We start from the raw sequence: 6,760 nt of genomic DNA, 5'->3' as shown, positions 1-6,760 counted from the left end.
CACAATGTCAATACCGACTCGTTCTTTAGAGTCACATATTACATTACAGATAGTTTACAAATCAAACTGAATGACAATTCAGTAAGTAAAGACACCCACCACAACTCACTACCCAGCGGAAGACTTAAAACTAAGAGCACCCTTCCACGTCCACGCCATCGAACGTACACCTCAGCTTTGATAATGATCACTCGATATTCAAACCTGCACAATAACCCCTACACCATAGAATAGTGCACCGGGAATGTAAATAACAAACCCGGTAAGCCTTTCAGCCCGTATGAGTAAACTCAAATAAAGTGACTCACGTCACGCATGCTTATAATCTCTCAATTCGTGAGATGAATTAAAGCAACAATATTTAATTCCACAAAACACAACCAAACATCAAGTTCATATCATATCATATCATCTCAACGACAAATCACACTCACTTCCCCTCAACATAAAGCATTTGTCAAAACGATAACCTCACAACTCATTCACAACTCACTACAAGTCTCAAACCACAACCGCACTTACAATTGAATTAAGTAAAATTAGTAATCCCTGCATTGAAACTTAGTTCAGGAGATTACATTAAAAACAAACAATAGAAATCATATAAATCCCTGCATAGAGTTTAGTTCAGGAATTTACATTAAAACAAACAATACAAAAAGCGGTAATCCCTGCATATAACTTAGTTCAGGAGATTACATTAAAACAAACAATTCAAAAGACAGTAATCCCTGCATATAACTTAGTTAAGGAGATTACATAAAATTCAACAATTAGAAGGAAAAGGAAAATAAATGAAGAAGTCAAACAACTCACACTAGAGTCGATGATCACCCATCAACACTAAAGCCGATGATCACCCGTCAACTCCAAATAAACACTACTAGAATTATGCTCATAGACATCACGACAATTAAATCGGTGAGAAATACACGCGATGTAAAACAATGTCATTAACATCGATTCCTCAAAAACCGATTTGTATGCATATAACTGACATCGTTTTTTACTGTTGACCGATGTCTATATTTTGATTCTAAAATTTTCAAAAACGCGGAAACACTAAGTTAAAAATTTTCAAGAACGCGGGGAACAAAATTTTCATTCCCCACACTTAAAATTTTTCCAACTCACTTTCTCTCCTCTTATTCCCCGAACCCTAGCCCTCTCCTCCTTCCTCTCCTACTCTCTTTCCACAGCCACCACCGCTTCCCTCTCATCCGCTCACTCCCGCTATTATCTCTCTCTCTCTCTCTCTCATTAACCGCCTCCGCCCCCTTGCCGGCGCCATCACCTCCACGAGCAAGCTCTCTCTCTCTCTCGGATTTCGGATCTCGGATCTCGAAAGACTGAAAGAAGGCAAAGAACCCTTCAGTTTCAGTTCTCAGTTACCGGCATTCAGAAACCGGAGATGGGATCTGGTGCTGGAAGTTTCCTCAAAGTTCTCCTTAAAAACTTCGATGTTCTTGCTGGGTATCAGCTGCTATTACCCACTTTACCAAAACCTTTTTTTTTTCTTTTTCTTTTTTTTTGGTTATGTAATGGGTTTGTTTCTTGCAGGCCTGTGGTTAGTTTGGTTTAGCCACTGTAAGTTTTGGTTCAAAGATTATAGCTTTCTGAATTCTGATCCTTTTTTTTTTCTTATGCATTGTTCTGTGTTCATGTTAAATCCTCTGTAATCTGGTTAACTGATTCTGCGTTGTTGTGTAGGTATGCCTCAATTCGGGTTATAGAGACTAAATCACCAACTGATGATCGCCAATGGCTTACGTATTGGATTCTCTACCTTATGATTACACTCTTTGAGCTCACTTTGCCAAACTTATTGAGTGGTAAGTTTTTCTTTTATTGTTCGATTTATTTCGTTGATTTGTAAGCTGAATCTAGTTAATGTGCTCTATATGGGTAGCATAAGACAATGGTTCATTGAATTTTAGTGTAAGATGCATAAAGAGGGATGCTTGTGGCTCATCTGTCATAGAAACTGACAAAACAACTCTGTCTGCAGATCATAATACGTACTTAATTGGAGATGATGAGCACTGCTACAGTGACAATCATGTGTCAAACATTGAAGGTGGTTCCTATGCTAAGTGCATTGATTTGTCAAAAGACAAGCAACCAGATATTTGGAATTCTATCAAATTTGAGACTGGTAAAAAGATGATACTATGGACCATTGTTCTTTAAAAAGATGAATTCTTGATATCTGACCTACAAGATTATTAAAACCAAACCTCACAGATCAATATAGATGGGTCGTGTTATTACCTTTTTATGTATGTAGAGTGCAGCTTTCTTCTAAAGCCTGAATTCTTTGTCTGACATTTCCATTTACTTTATTGTGCAGGCCAAATAAAGGAGGTCCTTCTAAGCTACACTCAAAGTTCATTTGATTAACCCTTCAGTCAAGGTTTAGTTACTTTCTATTTATTTTAGTTGTTAATTTAGTTATATCTCTGCATTTACCTTTTATGGTTTGTGTGTGAATTTCATTGTTGTTTTCTTTTTTCAGATCTGACCTTAAAATAAAAAGGTTTCTGTTGTTTGCTGTTGTTGATTTGTTTTCAGTTTTGAAATATTATTTCCTTAATGATTGGATTCAAGTTAATCTGGGATTTAGAGGTTGATCTATGGGTTTGAAATAGAGTTGACGTTGGTCATAGCTACAGAAAACAGCTTATGAGATATTATTGTATAGGAAGTTGTATGTGATGTGAAAAAAAAATAAAAAAATTCAACTATAAAAATCTATACTCGGTTTTAAACTTGGGAGAACTACAAACTTCCTTCTGCCATGAAATTATAGTGGAGATTACAGGTTAATGTGAAATGCAATTTTTATATTTCTATTGAGTTCACTCTGCACGTGAAGGGATTGCTGACATTTTATATTATGTACAGCAAGTATTACCTCTGAAACTGTGTTGATCGATTGTTGTATTTGGAAGATTCAAGGGCAAGAGAACTGTCTTCTTGAAGTATCTGTTTTTCTCTTTCTTAACTGAATGAGAAATTCTTTTTGCTTTTAGTAACCAAGTACTGCCTTTTGTGTTCATGTCCACTGGCATTGCTGCTTGATTTTGTTTTGGGACAGTATGTTACGGAATGTGCAGTTATAGGTTTAGGATTTTAGTGTTTTTATTTAGAACGACTTACAGAAGTGGTCAGCTTAATCAAATATAGGCCCTTTCAAAAATAAAAGGGTTTGCTATGTAGTAGCAGCAAAATCTTATTGAACATAGTAAATCATCAATTTCATGATCAAAATAAATAGTGCTAAATGACCAATATAAACACAGCGGGGAAGAGTAATCTAGCTGCTAGAACTTCTGCTGTGGATTGAAATATGGGTTGAAATTTAAAGGGATTCAAGCTAGGCTTTTCAGTTTCATTGCAATGGTTGTACAGTTTGACTGTGCAGTTATCATGTGGGTGGGTTGGTTAGAGTATGTTTTGAAAGATGATTATTTTCTAATGCAGGTTCTGTTGTGTGTCTTGGACTGTTTGGCTTTGGTCAAAGGAGTTTTGTGATAAGCAAATTATAATTTGAAAACAGGTGAGAACATTGCTCTATTTGTCATTTTTGTATATCAATTCTAATCGTTAAGTAATTTTTTTATTTCTTTTGATTGACTAATAGTATTAGGTAGGAACATGACTTGCAGGGTCTTCAGAGTTTGTTAACATAAATTGGTATTTAGCTTTCTGTCAGTTTCTAAGGTCAAGTTAAAACTTTTAACAATATGATATAATGGTTTAAGTTTCATAAATTAATTGTTTCAGTTGTCTTTATTGAATTTTACCCTCTGATAATATATTAAGAATGCAGCAACAGTCATAGCAGTAATCGAATTGAAATTCAACTCTCAAATGTTCTTGTTGTTTGTCTGAATAATTTTCTCTTTTCTTCTTTATTATATATTCTTTGAAAAAATAGCTACATGATCTTTTGGAGTAAAACAGAGCCAGCTAAGCCCTTAACACAGTTAATAGAACTTTGTTTTAAAGTTGGAGAAAACTTCAGGAAGTTTGAAGTTAACAGTGATGCAATCAATGTCATCAAAATAATTGAGAATCATAATTAGGATCTAAGTCAACAAGTCCAATCTTTGATAACATCTAATTAACAGCAACCAAAAAGGCCATACATAGTAAAGATTCAGTATTTTATAAAGAAACTCACGTAGCATAGCAGCCTAGATCCACTTATCATTGGTGTGTGTCACATGATTAGTATTTTATCTCATAATGAGTCAATTAATGAAAGCTATGGCAGCTTGTAGGTGGTATATATGACTATTTAGAAATAATTGAAGGAAGTTTCATTGTGATCTGCTATTGGGTTTCTCAGTAAAACAAGTTGAATAATTCAAGACACAAAATGAATTAGAGGTTTCAGGCTAGGGTTTATGAAAAGAGATTAATAGCCAATCATGAGGTTGCTGTTTATAGCAGAAAAGCATCATTGGTAACCTTTCTTTCCTACATGAATACTTTTTAAACATTGATTTGTTTTTTGTTGTATGGCATGCAAGGTATGTGGTTTGTTACATAGCATGGTGAAGTCTGGAAATAAAGACATTCAAATGGAAATTACTAATCACTTGATTTTCAACTATATGTGATCATGTATCCCAGTTTCTTCATTTTTCTTTTTAAATAAGAAATCAAATTTTTCATGAACAAATGGACTGTCATTAATTTAAGTAGGGGACTTAGCTCCTTATCCTCTTTACATCTTTTGAAGCTAAAACAAGGCTGGTCTCCTGCTCATCTAAACTGTGGATCGAGTTGGAATTGCACTGGGAGAAATAGATTCTTCCTTTTGGTTGTTGTTGGCCTTGTCCGAGAAATTCTTTAAGATCATAATTACGTTGGGGTTGAAGAATAGGGGACTTGATCAGGGTCTATCTATGCTGGCATTTGTTCCAATTTAATGGAGTTTGTCTGTCTTTAATTGAGGGTTTAGTACTTTACATTCGTGATAGTATTACAAGTGATGAGTTGGAATAGCGGTACTATATCCCTTTTGGTGTTTGAGGTAGAGGTGTGGACTTTTAAGTTGCATTATGGTGAGTCTATAGTTATAAGTTTTATGATCTTGTCTAATTGGAGCAAATTTATATTGATATATTTTCTTGCTAAATTGAAATTGTGCTGCATAACCTCTAAGATGTAGAATTTACTTATTTAAGAGTTCAGGCAGTACCATTGTCAGGCATTGCATACTTGAAAGTTAAAATTGGTGTCAAACAATTATTTATGTACGTCGGTAATCATTTTCTTGTACTATGAAACAATGGCTAAACCTCCAGCTAGAAAAATTAAATTCCATCTAATTGATATATACATATTATGCAGGAGCATTAGAATGGGGCTGCTCCAGCTAGAAGTGTTCTGGCGTGGATCCTAATATAAATTTGAACGTGTCTTTATATGTGCAGGTCTTTCAACATGACATGTCTTTTGGTGAGGAATGTTACAAGCGAGGATGTTAGTTATTACCACACATATGGTTCAGAAGTTTTGGTCACTAGCTTTGTGTATAACTCTTTAAGTTCAACAAGAAGCTTAGTAGTTTTAGGTATTTTGATGCTTATAATTTTGCAAAACCTTTGGTTGGTGTTACAATTGTGATTGTTGGTTTGTAATTGAAATGAGTTCATATTGGTATCTTACCAATTTTCAATTTATAAAGGACATGATGTATATACGTGTATTTCAAATTAGTATTAAACTACAAAAACGATGTCATTAAAGAGATAATACATCAGATTGGAAACAAAAATCGATGTCTCTTTATTCAGTGCACATCGACTTATTAAGTAAGAAATGATGTAATACAACTCAATGGACATCGACTTATTAAGTAAGAAACGATGTAAAACAACGCAATGGACATCCACTTTTTAAGTAAGAAACGATGTAAAACAAATCAATGGACATCGATTTATTAAATAAAAAACGATGTCTAGTATAAGTATGAACATCGGTGTCAACTTCAAAAACTGATGTTTAATAGAAAAATGGATGTACCTACATGTACGTTGCAAAGCATAATTAGCTATAATCAGACACACTCATCGTACCGCCAGAGGTACCAACTATCGTCAAAGGAGTAACCCACAGATAGGCAGCCAGGCGGGCCACGGCCTGAGCACAAGCGTTCCCCAGGATCACCGCTGACGCGCCGCCACGCACTCTGCCAAGACGGCATCAGAAGCTACTGAAACTGGGAACTGAAGCACTTCAGTCCCACATCGAAAACAAGGAGGAGATCAGACCTCTCCTCACCTATAAAAGGTCCTCTCTTCTCCCTTCATTAAATTACGCATTAACTCTCATTTTATCACTATGCTGCCTATATGTATCAACTGACTTAGGCATCGGAGAAGTGAAGACCGCCCAGCGCGGTCTCCCTCTGACGCCCTGCTTTCCATTTGGCAGCTAGCAGGAATCACCCAAATATACAGAGTAGCGGTCCGCCCGCCGGACCCGCGTTAAACGAAGGCTTGGCTACCGCCAGACTTTGAGCATTAACATTGGCGTCGTCTGTGGGAACCCTTGAACAAGAGGTCATCCCATCATAACTACCATGACTAGCGGTAGCGGGGGAAACGCTGATGAGCAGGCAGACCAATCCGCCATCCCCCAACCATCCAATCCAGCGGTAGGTGTTAACCGCGCACTATTCAACACCCCAACCAACCCCGGCGGTGAGACGGATCCAGGCAGCAGCCGCCCACCAGGCCAGGAC

At 36.4% G+C, this 6,760-nt stretch overlaps 1 pseudogene; it reads left to right on the top strand.

Moving 5' to 3' along the window:
* The first annotated feature begins 883 nt into the window (after nucleotides 1-883).
* On the top strand, nucleotides 884-5,722 carry LOC133722587 (HVA22-like protein a; annotated as a pseudogene).
* The last annotated feature ends 1,038 nt before the right edge of the window (nucleotides 5,723-6,760 follow it).

Source organism: Rosa rugosa, chromosome 7 (genome assembly GCF_958449725.1).
Source record: "Rosa rugosa chromosome 7, drRosRugo1.1, whole genome shotgun sequence".
In the NCBI taxonomy this organism is placed as follows: Eukaryota; Viridiplantae; Streptophyta; class Magnoliopsida; order Rosales; family Rosaceae; genus Rosa; species Rosa rugosa.
This window is presented reverse-complemented; position numbering and strand designations above follow the sequence as displayed.